Source organism: Pocillopora verrucosa, chromosome 5 (genome assembly GCF_036669915.1).
Source record: "Pocillopora verrucosa isolate sample1 chromosome 5, ASM3666991v2, whole genome shotgun sequence".
Taxonomy (NCBI): domain Eukaryota; kingdom Metazoa; phylum Cnidaria; class Anthozoa; order Scleractinia; family Pocilloporidae; genus Pocillopora; species Pocillopora verrucosa.
Genome location: NC_089316.1, coordinates 19864681 through 19883417, shown reverse-complemented (window position 1 = coordinate 19883417; position 18737 = coordinate 19864681). Strand labels below are relative to the sequence as shown.

General features: G+C 37.5%; 1 long non-coding RNA gene across 1 annotated transcript; it reads right to left on the bottom strand.

The window, feature by feature from the left end:
• Positions 1-14523: 14523 nt before the first annotated feature.
• On the bottom strand, positions 14524-18442 carry LOC136280948 (uncharacterized). Its single transcript, XR_010717492.1, has 3 exons — positions 17940-18442; positions 15911-16002; positions 14524-15523 (listed from the first exon to the last, which is right to left on the bottom strand). It is a non-coding gene; the product is annotated as an uncharacterized lncRNA (long non-coding RNA).
• Positions 18443-18737: the final 295 nt, after the last annotated feature.

Here is an 18737-nt window from a genome sequence, read left to right as displayed (position 1 = left end):
AACAAATTTATCGAAGTATTCCTAAAAAATACATGGCATTACCTATTAGTTGAGCTAAAGAAAACACGATAATGCTCGAATCATTTTACAAAAGAAGTTCCCAGACATTGATATGCCGTGAAGGATAAGATTGCCATCAGCAAAGCAACTGTTGCAAATCATTTCCAACTTTAATGTTCAAAACGTTAAAAAATGGAAAGTCTGAAAAAAAACCTAATAAGATTAGAATTATCAAATCGGATCGACTGGCACAAAGTTTCCCTTTACATGAAATTACCGTCTTTTTAAAAACAGAAGCTATACTTAACTCTAGTTTTAACACTGAATGCGAACGCGCAACAGTATAGGCACGTAAAGGTACCCCGCCTTAAGCGATAGGTAAAGGTGCGAGAACACACTGAAAAAAATACATTCACGCGAACGCGATAAGCCAGGATAAGCAAAGGAAGGTGAGAACGCATGTGCGTAAATTGATGATCTCCATAATGTAAACTTTTTAAAAAACCTTGGTACTTGAGAATGGAAAAGGGCTTTGAGACCCACGACTGACGACACGAATTACCGAAGGATAATGAACTCCACGCCTTTTTAACTATAAAACTCTGAAGGGACAAAAGAGCACAAGCGTTTGTGGTTTCCAAGTAACGTGCTAAGACAAAGGTACACAAAATATATTCATTCTACGCCAAAATATATCCGTGCCGTTCAGTATCAGACCCTTGATATTCTTTGGCGATTAACGTACACAGGGCATGACTTGTCATGACACGCCGTGTAACGGGTGTCAGGAACATGACACTCTCCGACAAGCCACGTTTCCCGACACGTCGCATTCCGATCTGCGACTCGTCGGGTATCGTGAAATATCACGGCTCCAAAAATTCCACGAAATTATTCATTTCGCGCAGTGCAAGGGGAAAAACGTATTTCTGCTTCGCAAATCATTGAGGGTTGGGTAAACCACGACACTTTGCCAATCTCAAGACTGTATATTATTTATTATCAGACAAGTTTTGTGCCTTTTCGGTCCTGGATTTGCCTTGGAATTTAACCAAGGATTTTGTTTCCTTTTTTCAAGTTTCATGTTTAAGCTTGTTTAAGTTATAAACTTAAGTTTGTGGAAATAAACACCAAAGTAAATTAGTTCACAACGCGATTAGAGAAAGTTTTTGTTAAAAAAGTTTTTGTATCAGGCCACTTTCATATTCTATTTTATATCATAGCGTTCACTGTTCTTTCCATTTCGAATTCTTGTGTAGCTATTTTAAATTTCGTGACAACTAAAAAGGTCTATTGCTAGGGCTGCTCATTTTATGCAGAAAAATTAACATTTAGGGAGACGAATTTTTCTAAACCGATGTATTTTCCAAGTGACTTTTCCTAATCCAAGTGTTAACGCTTTAAAAAAAAGAAAACAGGAAAGAAGGCAAAACTTCTCTGAAATTTGGAAAAGAATTGTCGATGAGAACATTTCCCTCTTGCTTACTATTGTTTCTTTTATCCAATTATTTTCAGAGCTACTGTAATATAGAGTATTTTGTATCTATTTCAAGTCTAATTCACTTATGGTATATTATTGTTTCACTGAATCACGCTAGCTCACTCTGAAGGTCTCGTTCCACTATCGACCTTAGATTAAAAAAAAAAAAAAAAAGAATTCTGATAGTTTTCAGAACTCGTGAGAGGTATATAGAAACATATAATGGTTAGAGAAGGGGCGCTCTGATTAGCTTGTCAAACTCCGAATATGCAGGAATAATTTAGTTTAAACTGTGTTAGTATACACCAAAACAACTACTTGCATCAGCATCATTAGTAAATATCATCAGCGGTTTGATAAATATCTACCACTACCTACTTCCACTGCGCTGAATACTTGTTAGCTATCAAGAATTTTTTAAAGAGGACAGACTTAAACTCGAGCAAGTGGTACACCAACCAATTTGTTACGATGTAATTGTTCTTCCTTTTCCTTATCTTTTTTTTTTCTTTTGGGAATTAAAGCGCATGCAAAACATCCCGCATGGTATCACGGAATTTCTGAGAGAAATAATTCTGAGTCAACGTAACTGAACGCTGGATAAGAGGTTTGTAAATCTTTACGAGATCGCTTAGAAGTTCCTCATCAACATATTATAGTTTGGAATATATGGGTTGTCTCGACTGCAAGTCATTTCATTATTTGAGAACCGTGACCGGCAGTCAACTCTTGCAATTTCCAAGTGTCTACAAAGATTGAAGTTTTCTAACGATATCTTTTTTTTTAAGTTTTAAATTCAGTTTTACCGAGTTTTCAGTTTTTCAGTTTTTTTTCAGTTTTATCTAAATGACAAGTAAAAAAAAACCCTTCGAATGTACATGTGTACTCAAGATTTACGGCAGTTCCGTTTGCTGTCGGCGATTTCAACTTTCACTTGATAATTGTTGCCAAGTTAAACCATTCTAAACACTTTTGTAAATTTAAACGACGACTCCATGGCAATGTTAATCCAAGCTGAGACAACTTAAACTAATTTTGTTAAAGGAAAATAGTATACCGCGAGTAAACAAAATAGTTGGACGACGTTTGAATCAGTACAAACGAAACACGGCTCGATGTTGTTGTCTTTCGATTTCTCTGCCCTCAGACGTGGTGTGGTCTAGTAACGTTATCAAAGAATTAAAAGATAAGTCCTAACGATGAAAATAAACTTCACCAGTTAAAATCCTACAACTGGATTTGTTTTTCATCATAAAAAAGCTCCACAAGACATTAAAACTGATTTCTTCAAAAGCTTTTATGTACAGACTATTTTGAAGCATTCTTCAGTAGCATGTCATTGTTTACAAATTGTTTTCGCGTTCTCTCAACATCCCAAGTGGCTTACATACGACGGCAAAGCGATGCTTAGTTATCCCGGAGTAACGCACGCGAGATTTGCGCTTGTGATCGTTGCAGGGTAATAGGAGTTAAAATAATCTCTTTGTACTATATTATCTCACTTTTTTCGCATATACTACGAGTACGTTTTGGTAGTGGGTAGGGCTAGAACCAAAGGAAAAATTAAACATGAATTTCTTCAAGATCGCTATTAGAAATCCCTCATCAACATATAATGGTTAGGAATGTATGGGTCGTCTCTATTTCCTAAATTTTCAGCAAATTTCCAACTGCAAGTCATTTGGTTATTTGAGAGCCGTGACCAGTAGTCGACCTCTTGCAATTTCTAGTTAAGTGTCAACATCCGTGGCTCCGAACTCTGAGACCGAGCGCGAGAGAATAGATTTATAAATCACTTCGGGATCACTTGGCAGTTTCTTATCAATATATAATAGTTTGAGTTGTGTAGCTTCTCTTAATTTGTTAACTTTTCAGAGACATTTCTTGCTGCCGGTCATTCAACAGCAGTTTGAGAAACTTGGCTGCCTGCCGATCAGATAACCAAAGGATACCAATATTTACGTTAAAAACAAAAACAACTTTACAGTTATCGACAGGTATAGCTTCATTATTGGCTTAAGTCACAAAATTCCCGAAACCTTCTTTTCGTAATATATTTGCTTCCCCTTTGTGCCCGTTTCATTTATCTTTTTGATCTCTAAAGATCGTGTGCCGGTTTGTTTTTAATAATCTCAATTTTTGTTTTTAAAAGACCTCTTCAATCGTCGCCGATTCTTATATTAGCGCAATCACTAGAGTCCTAATCTATCCGTAAATATGAAAACTTCGGCAAAGAAGAAGGAGTTTCGTCCATAAAATGTTGTCTGCGGCACATACTTGAGCAGCCATTTCGAATTCTTATTTACCCATTTCAAACTACGGGACTACACAGCTTAAAAGGTTTATTGCTGGGGCTGCTCATTTTATAGGGAAACGAGGAGTGGCACATAGTGTTCAGCAGAGGTTAAAACAAGGAGAGGTGGGTCCAAGTGTACAGGGCATCAGAATTAGAGGGAAGAGGACATTCGGATAAAACATTACTTAAATGTTCGGTAGATTTGGATTTAAGGCATATTTTGCATAAACAAGCAGGGTGTAAACTTACAGGTACCACAGCCGGGTGTTTTTACTAAAAATGTCTGATGGTACTTCCTTGATCTGGTTGTTGTCCAACTCCCTAACAAAACATCATTTAGAGGCGGTGTTTAGTACGTTGTACCAATTAATGAACGTCAGAAAACGCAAGTAATGCCTGCAAACAGACTTTTAGTGTCAATAAGGCATTGCTTACTTTATAATTTTTCATATTAGAGTCTGCGGTAAGAAAACATGCTATACTATATAACAAAATGACTTTGAGGGTTTTAATTCGAAGCATTGAAAACAATTGTACACTTCAAAATTCCTCTCTACTCCCTCCCTCTCCTCCAATCCACTAACAATACAGAATGTCCGGAATAAGCGGACTTCTTAGGCAGAGAAGTATAGGGAAAATTTTCTGTATTACGACTGGTTGACGCGTGCCCCATGTCTGAGTTTCCATACGCGAAACTTAGTTTTTGAACATGCGCAGAGGTGGCCTCTTCGAAATTGAGGTGCCACAAGCCCACTGAGTTAAGACCTTTATCTATCAGGTTGTCAATTTTTACTTAAGTTTTGGTCTTAGTGGAGGGGGGCAGGGAGGACTAGGGGGAGGGAGCCCGGGGGAACAGGGAGCGGGACAGACATCTATCTGAGGGCGTGAAGCAGGAGCAGAAATTACAAAACACTCGTCTTTTGTTTTTAACTACGTATAATCCAGTTTAAAGGCGATTACCCATTTAACTTCCACCGAGGCGTTAAAGATACTTTTATGAGCGAGAAACCTTAAATTTATTCTGAGGCTGATATAACAGCATTAATAGAGATAAAGTTGGATACCCATTTGGTTACGCTATAGGTCATGAACGAGGTGACATAAAACAAGCACACGTTTGTCAGTGTCTCGCGAGCTGTAGCAAGCGAAATTCTTCAGCGCACAAAGTGAGTTAGGTAAAATGACGTCAGAAGTTACCAGTCTCATTATTTTTCGAGGTGGGGAAACTAAACCACCAACAAGCGCATTTCCCGTCCTATTTATTTACCCAAAGTTTCCTGCAAAAAGCGCAGGAAATGGCACTCCGAGAACCTAGAGTTAAACATTTTCTGTAAGACCATGCCCCCTGACCACTACCTTTGGACGGTCTGCTCCGCTCGATTCTATCTTCTCGTACGTTCCCCTTAAAAATCTCACGCTACACCCGGAAGATGTCAACTGCTCGAAGAAATTGGAATAATTTTACGACCTAATAACTAGGCGAACAATAACGTACTATTATACACACCAGCGCTCATAAATACAAATGTATTAACAATTCATCGGCGGTGTCACGGTACCGCCATAATTCGTAATTTCGTTCTTTGGTCTATACGCGCATTCCTTGAGGCTATAAGGTTTATCGGATGTGATATAATATTACGACCCCATTAAAGCCACTATCACGATAACAACAAGGTTTTTAAATATCATAATTCTCCGAGATGGATAAATAATTAGATAAACTAAAAGTAGGGAATAAGAAAGGAGTATCGAACGTTAAGTTTGACTTTCGTATTTGATTTCTAAATGGCATAATACGTTTTGCCGCAGTTTGCAAGTTAAACCCAGGTTTTAGATACTTTTACATTTAGTTTTCGCGTCTTTATGACTTTTGTTACCTTTGTTGGTCAACATTTATGGCAATTCCGTTTGCTGTCCACGATTTCAACCTTCACGTCCAAGCTTAAGCCCAAACAAGCCCAAACATGACGCCTTGATAGTTTAAAAACGTTTTTTGGGATGATAATTTTTGTTCTTAAGAGTGTGTCCACGAGAGCACAGGGCAGTCGCGCTACATGCCATCTCACCAATTTCAATGAAACTTTGCCAGTTTAAAGGGTCTACCCCAAAACTCAAAAAGACAGAGTGGTTTCTGTTTTGGTTTTTTCCGGGGAGATATAGAATATATGAAGCTCTCACTGCGATCGTATTTAACCAATTTGCTATTTATTTCCATTAGAACATGAGACTAGGTCCGATAAGTTTTTTTGTTTCGTGACTCCAACTGAGAAATCATATGCAATTCCGCCCGAGAAATCCGCAATTTCTACTGGCTCATTCTTAATAAATTTTACAAGTCATGCAATTAAACACCGGCAACACTCGATCGAGAGAGATGTGGATTTACATGTAGTAAGAGAATGTTTGAAAAAAAAAAGTAGATACTTTACGATCGAAGGAAGCAAATAATTATAGAGATCTGCAGATTATTACGAAATTGTTATCTAGCAGACAGCAGGAACAACGCGCTTGAATAATCCCTAAGTAAAGCCTTCGGGTCACGCAACAGATGTTAGTTTTGCTGAGTTCTGCATGGAAATGTTCAATGGCGGTAAGTGACAACGACACTGTTTTAATTTTTTCTTCGAGATAGTTGCACAGTTCTTAGTATGATAGAGTTATTGATATTTGCTCTCAAGCGAGAGTGAAGACTTTCTCGTCTGTAGAAGCCGAAGTTGTAGCACGCTGGAACTTGAAAGAAGTGTCAACCGACTCGCAGCGTGTGACTTTAAAATCCCCTAAAATGAGCAATGATGATGACAAGCAATCAACTTATAGACTGATGAATGCTTTGTGCCGTGCAAAAGCCATATTTGCTGATTTTAGCAATTTCGTGATTTCCGTGATTTATCCTGTTGCTTCATGTTTGAATAATTTTTTCATTCTGTCATAAATAGTTTTTGGGCTCCCGCCCCACTTTACCTCCGACTCTTTCGGCCATGCTCCCTTTAAAGGTCTTGAATTAACAACAAGAGAAAAGAGATCTCTATTTCTTTTTCTCTTGTCTAAGTAACCGGGATTTATATTATCCGCACGCGAAGGACCTCATTAAATCTTCTAACAATTTTTCATTAACAATCTACTTTGCAACAAAGCCTTGTTTCGTTATTTATTAATATTTTTCTAGGATATATATTTATTAATATTTTTCTCTAGACATGTCACCTGACCTAATAACTGAGAAGTATCTTGTGATATCATCAAACTAATTTTCTCCAAATTCAATGACTTCCGTGTAAGTCCCAAACGACAAAATCTTTGTGACTCTTGTTTTTATACACACATCCACTTTATATCAACACGATATTTGTTAAAGCTGGTGCTTATGTGGTCTTGCATCTAAGTACTACTTTTACAATAACTTATAAGTTACTGAAATACTTAATACTGAGCGCTAAATACCAAGGTCATTAAAAATATAAAAAATCGTCATTACTTAAATCACAAAGAATCAAACGCCGAAGTGTGTCAGCATTTTCCCATATTCTAATTCATTTTCCTTAAATTGAGCTGCCAAGCTGAAGCACCGAAAAAAAAACTAATTAAAGTATTTGCGGCAAAAAAGAAAAAAAAGCACTAATATCTTTTTTTTTTATGCTTCATTGTTCTAGCAACATCTGGACCAAATTACGCGGATTCCGTCAATCAGTCTATATTTAAAAAGTAAATATGGCTACCCAACCTTCCTCCCCTTCCTTCCTTCCACACTAATGCTCGGAGGCTAGTTAGGCTGAGAACTGATGGACTGGGTGGATACATCATAAAGTTTATCTGATTGATGACTAAAAAGCCTGGCCTTAGCTATTGATATTTTTTAAAACAATAATACACTTTGTAACTTCAATGAATATGTCTGATCATTGCAATGTTGTAACTATTACAATTATCCCTGTAATTTCCCCTCATCGTCTCTTTGCATGGCCTGCATGATTAAAATTAGAAAAAAAAAATAGTCTTCACTTTTGACTTACAGCTCTTCTAGATTGGTATTGTTCATAAATATGTCTTTTGGCAAATTCTCCAACTGGTTGTTGCCCAAGTATCTGTCAATGAATGACGAAAGTTAGTGCGTGTAACAAGTGTTTAGCCGTATTACTGATATAAACGTATTATCATTACCACCAACATCTTTAAGTGGCTAGAAATGTTTTTGATAAGATAAGATAAGAACCCAGGTTGCTGATACTGCAACGTATTTATATTTTCAGGTAAATCTGTCAACTTCATTATTTAGTCATCTTGCGTAGTTGTTTTTTAAGACATCCATAAACGACTTGGCCATTCGTCAATCTATAATTTTCAGCAGAAAGGATTTCAATGTCGTCATGGGAAACAACATGATGTTTGAGTTTCTTGAGCGGGTTCTTCCTTACAATATGAAATAAAGGGAAAACGCGTTTGAATTAGCTTAGACATTTTTCGTATTTTTTGGAATTTTTGAAATTATCTTAATCGATCTCGCGAACGAGTTTCCATGAACCAAGCAATTTGTTAAAATTTCCATTTTCAAGTGTTCGGCAAGGTAACGAGCTATTTCGTGGAACAAAACGATATTGAGGATTTCTTTTTTTTATTGGAGGCATTGAAAACAACTGAACACTTTAAAATTCCTCTCTTCTCCCTTTCTCTCCTCCAATCAATTGTTGTTGTAATACATAAGGCTTTACGATATGAAATGACATCTAGTGTAGACCTCATCATAGGCCAGGCGATACTGACTTGTTGTATGTTGCGGGGTAGGGTAGGTAAAGATGCTAAAAGAAGTTTGAAAGGGAAAACACTGAACTAATGATACAGAATGTCTGGAATAGACAGACCTCGGCAGGGGAGTATGAGGAAAATTGTTATAACTGTTTGACGCGCTGCCTAGTCTAGGTTTCCATACGAGAAACTTAAGTCTTTGAACATGCACAGAGGTGGACTTCCATGATTTTTTTTTTTCTCCTTCCAAATTGAAGTATTCGTTAATAGAAAGTCGTCGTTTACAAACTTTTTTTTCGTATTCTCTCAACATCCTAAGTGGTTTGTATACGACGGTAAACCGATAAAAAAGTGTGGTTTATTGTTTAGCTTTTCGCCTCCCGAAGCAAAGAGAGACGTGAGATTTGCGCTTGCAATCGTTACAGGGTAATAGGAGTTACAATCATCCCTTTCTGCTATATTATCTCACTGTTTTTCTATATACTACGAGTACGTTTCGGTAGTCGGGTAAGGTAAATACCAAGTTCCAGCGGCGCCGCAATCATTGAAGGCAAATTTAGACAAACTTCACTTGAAGTATAAAGCTGTTTGACACGAAAATGTCGCAAGGGAGTCGACGTTTAACAGAAAACATGACGCCTTAATTTTTTGTAAACTTTGTTTTACGAAAATGACTTTAGTTCTCAATAACTCGAGTGCATTTTAATAATCTACTTATTAATTTTTAAAATCTTTTTTTTTTTCGGTTTTCGTTTTTTAAGGCCTGGTTAAGTAATAAACTTTAATTTATGAAAAAAAAATCGCCAATGCAAAGTCGTTCACAATGGGATTCGGAGAAAGTTAAAAAGTTTTTTTTTGAGACTACTTTCATATTTTATTTTTATCCAAAATCTTACAGCCTCGCAAATTATTGAAGGTCGGGCAAACCACGACTCTTTCTCACGCTCAAGAATACATATATATTCTCTATTTGAGACGACTTTTGTGCCTTTTCGGTCCAGGATTTACTTTGAACATTAAACAAGGGCTTTGTTTTCTCTTCTCACGTTTCCCACGATAAGAAAGTAACAAGACCTACTGCTCGAAAAATACAAGACTCAAACGCGAATGTAGACAAATTTGGGTTGAAGTATAAAGCTTTTTGTTGCAAAAATGTCGTAGGAGTTAACGCTCAACGAAAAACGTGAGGCCTTAAAAACTCTAGTACATTTTACAGTTACTATTACCATTTTTTTCTTTTTTCTTTTTAAGGCTTGTTTAAGTAATAAACTTTAATTTATATAAAAAACATCGCCAATGCAAAGTCTTTCACACTGGGATTTAAAGACGGCTTTCGTTCAAAGGTTTTTGTCGGAGGCTACTTTCATACCCTTTTTTACACTATATCTTACAATTTTTCACGCAAAAAACTTTCTTCATCAAATCTCTTAAAAAAAAAAACAAAAAACAGACAGTTTCTCTGGTTCAATGTTGTAAACACTTGTCTTTCACAAAATATTCCTGCCACCCCTCACAAATTTAAAAAAAAATTTCCTCCAAAAGGCTTGGAAAAAGGACATAACGGCAACAACCCTAATTTAGGCGTTCGAAAATAATGGATATCAGCAGGGAGAAAAGCGCTCTCCCATTACTTGGTTTTTTTCCCTACCAAAAATCATTATCAGGATTTTTATTTCATGATCACCAACAAATTTCTGGGTACCGTTGGTTTAGTTCAAATGCACCTTATCGAGCACGACCGCAATTAAACACAATTAAGTTTTGTGATCTGTTTTAGATATATTACAGTATATAATATCATTTTTCAAGAAATGAGGTTTTTCACAGGTTTTATGTTGCCCTTATCACGCCTACATCCACTTTATTAGAAATATAACCAGTAGCGGTTAAATTGAATTACGGTTATAGGGACCCGGATATCTGTATAAAAACTTTACAATTCAACAGGAGTTCGCCCTATATTGAGGTGTTTACCAGAAGTATTTTGTTAGTCCATTGAGCTCGAGGTAAGATCATTCGGAGACGCTCGAAAGTTGGGTTTCGAATTAGGAAAAGTTCAAGTCCAAAGTTTGTAATTTTATGGCAAACCGTGACATTGTTTCATAGACGCTTGAAGAGGAATTAAGGGTGCATGACACTTTTTGAACTCTCATTCTTAGTTGTTGCACTTCGAGTGTTTTGATTGGCTCATTCAAACTGGGCTCGGTTAAATTGAACAAGGCTACGGTTGTCACTAGGCTGATTTTTTTGAATTTTTTTTTACTTGATAACTAAAATAGTTAAGAAAGAGGGAAGGGAGAAGGAAATTCCATCCTCGAATGATTAATTTAACAAGTTTGCCTTCAAATTGCTCTCTGACGATCTATTTGGCGAACGAATTTTCCTAAACCGATGTATCTTTAGGTGACTTTTCCTAATCCAAGTGTTAACGCGGTTCTATCAGGATATAAACCATAATATGCGATAGCACCCACGTATTCAAATATCTGCTTTGATGGTTGGGTTCCATGCGTTCCTCTAATACCAATATTGAGAAAGACTCCAAACTTACAGCCGGTACAGCTGGATATTGTTACTGAAAATGCCTGATGGTAAGTCCTTCAACTGGTTGTTGTTCAATTGCCTATCAAAAATAAGTAAATGTATTTTCAATCGCATAGTATGCGACAACAAAGTTCAGAGAATAACAGTCCTCTAAAAAAGTTGTTTTATTTTTTTCATACTTGGATAGAAAGGCCCAAAATATACACGTTATCATTACGTAATTATTCGTATATTGAGTTGTCACAACGAAATAAAGACAACGATTATGATATATACATATAGAAATATATGTACATATATATAAGTTAAAGAGTTAAAGAGGACGCGTCGATTCTCTGCGACTCTGAGTTTCGCGCCTAAGCGTTCATGAGACAACTTTCTGACGAGCGCTTAGGCGCGAAACTCAGAATCACAGAGAATCGATGCGTCCTCTTTAATTCTTTAACTTATGTATACTTAGCTCTGCTACCAAAACATTGGGCACTTTATGCCAAGGTAGACTCTGACCCCACATTTAAATATATATATATATATATATATATATATATATATATATACTAAAACCAATAAAAGACGAAAGTCTTCTTTTAACCTTTACTTTGCTTTTGCGCTACGCGTTTCACCGCTGTTAGGGCTCTTCAGGCATAGCAAAGTGTGTTTATTGACTTGTTACGTCACTGATCTAATTGTAATTATAATAATAACGGCTATTGTAATTCGAAGCGCGCGCGAGCAATTAGCGTAATTTCAAGTCATTAGGAACGAGTTTATATTTCGAAATAAAAAACCTCTCTTTGTGCTTTCTCATGACCTCGGAGGGGCTAAGAATCTTGTAAAACGGAACTGAGGGGTCAATCCCGCAACACATTCATCTATTTGCTTGCTGACTCCCAGCATACGTGTGTGTGGGTCTCTAATTTGTTGTTTATGAACTGTCACTCTATTTCTCAGGACATCACCCGTTTCTCCTATATAATTATGTCCAAATCCTGCACATGCATGTTATTACGTAAATCAAGTTCGTTGAGGTGCAGTTCATCGAGTGTTTTATCCGAAATGTTTCATTCGTGGCGGAGAAGGTGAGTTATTTACCCTGTTTTAAATAAGGGCATGTTCCGCAACGTTTTGTTTCGCAAATTTTAATAACTTCCGGATTAATGTCCTTTTGCTTGGAGAAATAGGAATTTGTTAGCATCTGTTAACAAAGTTTTCTACAATGTCATTTAAAAGTGTTTTCAAAGCCATTATCACCTGTTGAAGAGCCAAAAACGAACAAAAGCGTTTTTGAAAGTGAGCCATAGGTTCTTCCCTGTTTCGAAATGAACTACAAATTCTTGGAGAGGCATAAAAGCGAGAAAATCCTGTGAACACGGCCCAGAAAATGGCAAGCAAAAGTTCAACCAAACAAGACAAGAAGCGACAACGGAGGAAGTGCCAGGGTCGATTGTCATATATACAGAAGAGGAAATAAATATTTTTAAACGCGATGTTTAACTTTCAGCGCTTTTACTTGAGCACTTCATTTCTTTCAGTTTTGCCACCAAAAAGGTAAAAGATGTAAATCATTTTCCTTCTCGTGCAAATGATTTGGAAGATTTGAACAAAGATGTTAAAGATAGACGGCTTGTAAACTCAGTGAAATACACCTATTATCCTTATTATAGTGTGAAGCTTGTTTAAAAGGTTGAAAACAAATGTAAAAACAAGCACAAGGTACAAATAAAGTCGTCGAAGATTCAACCGTGTACGACTAACCATACCAAACTAACTTTACAGTTATCGGCAAAATATAGGTTCATTCTAAGCTTAAGTCACAAAATCCGCGAAACCTCCTTTGTGTAATATATTTGCCTCTCTTTTGTGCCAGCCTCATGTATTTTTTTTAAACTTTAAAGATCGTATGCTCGTAAGTTTGCTTTTGACAATCTCAACTTTTTTATTAAAAAGGATTTTCCGTCAATTGTCGCCCATTTCTATATTAGGGCAGTTATTAGAGTGGTTATTTTCTGCGTGAATATAAAAATGTCGGCAAGAGGAGAAGGAATTTCGTCCATAAAATGTCGTCTGCGGTGCGTACTTGGGCAGCCATTTCACATCCTTGTTTACTTACAGCATGATACCGGTGTACAAATGTATGTGACAGTTTCCGCAGCCAGCCGTAGAATTGTGCCTTACTGATAATACTAGAGGTGGGGAAACTAAACCACCAACAACTGCATTTTTCTTTATTTGCCTAAATTGCAAAAAAAAAAAAAAAAACGCAGGAAATGACATTTCCGAAACCCTAGATTTAAAAATGTTCTGTCAGAGCATGCCCCCAGATTTCCTAGTTTGGACGGCCTTCACCACTCGATATTATCTTCTCGTGTGTTCAAAAAAAAGTTTCACGCTACACCTGAAGGATGTCAACTTCTCGATCGGTATATTTTTACAATGTGATAACTGGGCGAACAATAACGTGCAATGATAACCACCAGCGCTACGCTCAAAAATACAAACGGTTTAACAATTTATCGGCAGTGTGACGGTAGCGGCGTGATTCGTAATTTCGTTCGTCGCTACCTACGTGCATTGTACGAGGCTAGAGTTCGTCGAATGTGATATATTATTACGACCATTATAAAACCACCAACACAATGTTAACGAGACTTGTGAAAATCATAATTCCCCGCGATGGATATTCGATTAGGACAACTAAAGGAGTACCGAAAGTCACGTTTAGCTTTTCGTATACACAACGAGTTGGTTTCGGTAGTAGGGTATGGCTAATACCAACACTGTGTGAAATAAGGCGTATCGCAGTGCTGAAATTCCACGATACGGATCCGTATTCTTCGAGGATACAGACATACCCGGACGTACCGTGTTCCAAGACATGCGACGGACTTAACCCGTGGCAAAAAAAATCCGATTTCAGGATACGTCATTGAAACGCGGCGTATGGAAACCCGGAAATTTCCTTACACTTTCAGATTTGCCGCAAATAATGGCGTACCGTATACGAGCGCGCGGTCAGTCAAATTGTGTCTTTCTAAAAAGTTGTCTTTTCCACCGTGCGAACAGTTTCACTCGGCATTCTTGTCCCGAAATTCCACGGTACTAGACGAATCGATCTGTATTCTAGAACCCGATTTTCCACGGCACAACGAGAATCGCGTAGTATTTAAGAACCCGCAATTCCACGGTAGTAGACGAATCGGTCTGTGTTCTAGAACCTGGTTTTCCTATCAGAATGGCTTGATATTCGAGAACCCGAAATTTCTCGGTACTTGAAGAATAGATTCGTATTCTAGATTTTGATATTCCACGGTACGAGAAATTTCACTCGGCATTCTCGATCCACACCACATACTATCAGGTGTTCTTGGAAAAGCAACGAATTCTCCCGATAATTTTGCATCCTCTTACTAGTGTATTTTTCTTAGAACCTTTACTCTATAAAACAATGAATTATTTTAATATCTAATAAATAATACTCAAAACGGCCAATTTACAGAATCTATTCCATCATGTGATGACTAACAACTAATGCCCTGTTCACACCAATTTAAACAAGTTTCATTAAACGTGGTTTTTTTAAACATGGTTTTATAAAACATGTGTTGCTCAAGAACCGTTCACACTGCAGACTGGGTTAGGTAATGCGCAGCCTCGTTTTGATATTAATTGTTGCCAACAAAATTAAAGACGCAATTCTATGTTATTTAAGGTTTCTTCCCACAGATTTTTGAACTGTTTGCAATAGCTGCCAGATTATGTTCCAATCAAGATGAGAGAGAGAGAAAGTGGCATCATTTGTTAATTTTTCAATTTGTGAATCCAGATAATGCAATATGCAAAAAAAAAAAACATTTCGTGAGTTAGGGTTAAAAAGGAACCATTCACCCTAATACCCATAAACCACCTTGCCATTCTGTCAAATGAACTGAATTAAAAACAGAAGGCAAAACATACAAGTTATGTAAATAAAGAACACTTAGGCATTAATTTAGTCCCACAGTGACTGTAGCCGTCTGTTTGGCCTCCTCCGGATTGTGACAGGGCTGGTGTCCAACATATGCAAGGGTTCCCCATCGCTTTCATCACCACTGCAATGTTGTGGGGACGGTGGGGAGGGAGGAATCCTATTTTGAGAAGGAGACCTCTCAGGAAGGAGCACCCATGCAGGTGAGGAAGTTGGTAGACTGTGTGTGGATGGCTCTCCTTCTACTCTTGTATTTTATGGATGTGAGCTTCAGGAGGAAGATGGCTGTTTGTCAAGAGAGGAGATAGCTGTGGACTACGCCACAGTGGTGACCTCACAACCCACACATCCTCTTGACTGCCCTCACCATTCTCCTTGCCACTCATGAAATTTGCATCAATTAATTGCTGAGCAGTCTTCTCTGCTTTATTTCTTCTGTCAGGTGGATTGTCAAGGTATTGTTGTCTTTTTATTTCATAATATCTTGACACAGCACCTGGTACATAAAAATAGTATTAGGTTAATTGCTTATTATTTATTTATTACCCAAATTCACGAAAAAGTCTTTGATGAGAATCTTGTCCTAACATTGAAAGCTACTTTTCTCAAATTTATCCATTCGTTCTCTCAAGTAAATGGCAACCTTACATCAACATTCGGGGTCTTCTACTAAAGGTAGGCACAAGACAGGTTACGCACCTCGAAAAGCTCTGTTTTAGGGTACTCTAGACAACAAACTTTCAGATGAATTAAACAAAAGTTTAAAAAATTTCTTACAAGGTGACCACATTTTGTTGGACCAGAAAAATAAATTGCATGCACACTCTAGTAGCACATTTATGTATGTACTTTAAAGAGAAAATCATATGAACACATGACTTACACTTGATAGTTGACTTTTCATAGTCATTGTTTTCCTTTTCCAGTTCCTTACAAAGAAATCCTTTAACAGCACTGTTGTGGGCAGTATCAATGCTACAAAGGAATGTTATAGTAGTAATGCTTTGTTACAAAGGTACATAAAGATGAACAAAATTAAATATAGGTTTAAGTTAGTGACCAAGCTTGTTTGGAAGGTGATAAAATTTTTGTGTGTTTATGAACTGAGACTTTGTCAAGATCTGTGAAGATGTAAAAAGTAAACAAGGCCAATTGCTCAGCATCTTGACTAAAATAAGATATTCACATGGCCAACAAAGTTTGCTTGTAGGAAAATGCTTGAGGGAAAATCACAGACAAATAAAATCCTGTCTTCCCCATTTGCCAGCCAATCGCAAAAAATCAGGGAACTTTGCAGAGAGCCGGAAACAAGTCACTTCAAGTTGTTTTAAATGACAGAAAAGACCACAATACACAAGAACACAGGCTTCTCCATCTCCTCGCGGTTTGCTTGGATCAAAACGGAGGACTATTAAGCATTGTGTAAAATCTTTTTTTGTCTCGTGAAAGTAATCCTTTTCAGTCACAAGTAAGCAAAGCTTTAATTTGTCCTGCAAATTTTAATGTGGCTTCTTGTTCTGAAATGTGCCACCCCTCTAGGAGGGACAATCTCTTAACTTTGGTTGTCCTTTTTCCCCACCTAGAAAGGGAAATTAAGTTCTTTGACTACACCCTTTGCAAAGTCCCCTCCCTTAACCAAGGTTCCCCCCTCAAAATTAATTATAAGAACATTGACGTTTCTTATAAGAACAGTGTATGTGGAATCAAAGGTGAAAAGTGAAATAAGGGAGTTAAGTTCAAATTCTAATAATATCATGGGTAACAAATTATGCTTACAATTGTGTGGTTTAAAATTTCTAGCCAGAAGACAAGATGTTTTATTTACAAAAACAAACAACTTAGGGACAAATTAAGAAATAAATGTTTAGTCATTTGTCTCATGACATAGAGTCAGGCTATCAAAAGTTTGACAGCAATGTTTCCTACTGCTACACTGCTAGTCTTTGTCAGGCAGCATGTTTGAATGTTTACATGTCGCTATATGTAGTACTTTGGTGTTTTGTCATTGGTACGTTGTAGTACTTTGTCCTTGGTGAATTTCAATCCTCATTATTATTCCTACTAGCAGATGTTATTCCCTCATAGGTCCGCTTTGTTACTGACCGGCTGTGATGCTTTTTAACTGTAGCCATCCACACTTCAGAAATTTTGATCCCACTCTCTCTATTGATGTTATTAGGGTAAAGTTTTATGTGGATGGCTTCTTAATCAATAATGAGAGCAGAATTTAAATTCCTTAAGCATGGATGCCCACAATCAAAAAGCATAACAGCCAGTCAGTAAAAAAGCTGACCTACGGGAGAACAACATCTGCTGGTTGGAATAATAATGAGGATCAAAATATCCCAATGATGGAGGGCCAAAACGTACCAATGACAAAACACCAAGGCGCTACATGTAGCAACACATAAACATTTGACTTCATCACCTGATGAAGAAGACTAGAAGTGTAGCTGTCGAAACACCCAATCAAACTTTTGATAGTCTGACTCTAAATCATGAGAAAAATGATTAAATGCTCATTTATCTATTTAACCTCAGTGAACAATAACATCTACTTTAACTTAAGGACATTTTGGTAAATTATTACAGAAAAAAACAATCTATACTGAACTATGTGAAGTAACCTTTTTCAGTAGCTTTCAAACTAAATTGCAGAAGTTGATTTTCAGGCACTATTGGCAAATGATGTTTGACATTCTCAAAACTTCATACACTGGAGCAATCTTGGAGGCCGCCCCCCGAGTATTTATTATTCTCGGCTTAGTTTCAAACAAGCCATATGACATGCGGTATTAACATCACAAAGAAGGGAATACTGTCCCACAAGCTTAAAATACTTCCCATACCAGAATCGAAGCTTAAAAGGAAACGCCTATTGCTGCAGTGCTGGAACAAAAATTTGCACAAACCTTTAGTTGCTTTGGAACAGGCCCACGAAGGATATTCTCCTTCTCAGTCGACTGAGGATGGCGATCGAGCTTGTGTCGTACAGTCTGTAGTTCGGTCTTCACCTCAGCCACTTCTTTACAAGCGTTTTCCAGTTCCACGCTCAAACTGTATAGTTTGGCATTTTGCCGCTTTACTATATCCCCCAGTTCTTTGATTGTGTCGAACAACTGTCGAATTTCTCGGTTTGAGACCACCAGGTTCTCCCGATTTCTAATAGAATCTTCTCGTAAAGGCTCTGGATGGGATGGAACTGCGCTTGATCGAGCGCCGGTTGATGAGCTTGAACCGAATGGTCGTCGACTCAAAGTGGTACTGGTATTACCACTCCGGAAGAAAGATGCAGCCACATCGATGTCAAAACTAAAATCGTCCAGCGAATATTATGTAACGCGTCCACAGGTCGAGCGACGCTTTTCTTTCCCTTCTATTTCGTCTGAGCGACCCGTAAGCCAATAATCTACTTCTAGAGCAACCACGAAAGTAAGACTAACCAATAAGCGTAGTCTCATTGAATGTCACGCATTTTGTCGGCACTTCTGTCGGCACTTAACTCGGTAGCATATTAATAGTTGCTGAGAGTTCTTCACCAAGGCAGCACAATAGGTGAAAGTACGGATCAATTGAGAAGGAAATTTTGTGAAAACTGCGCTTCTTGGTTTGGGGAAAGCTTCTATTATGATCACATATGTGAAAAGTCCAGTTTGCAGAGATTAAACGTGAAAGGTGAGTTGAGTTAATAATGAGGTTGATCTTTCTCG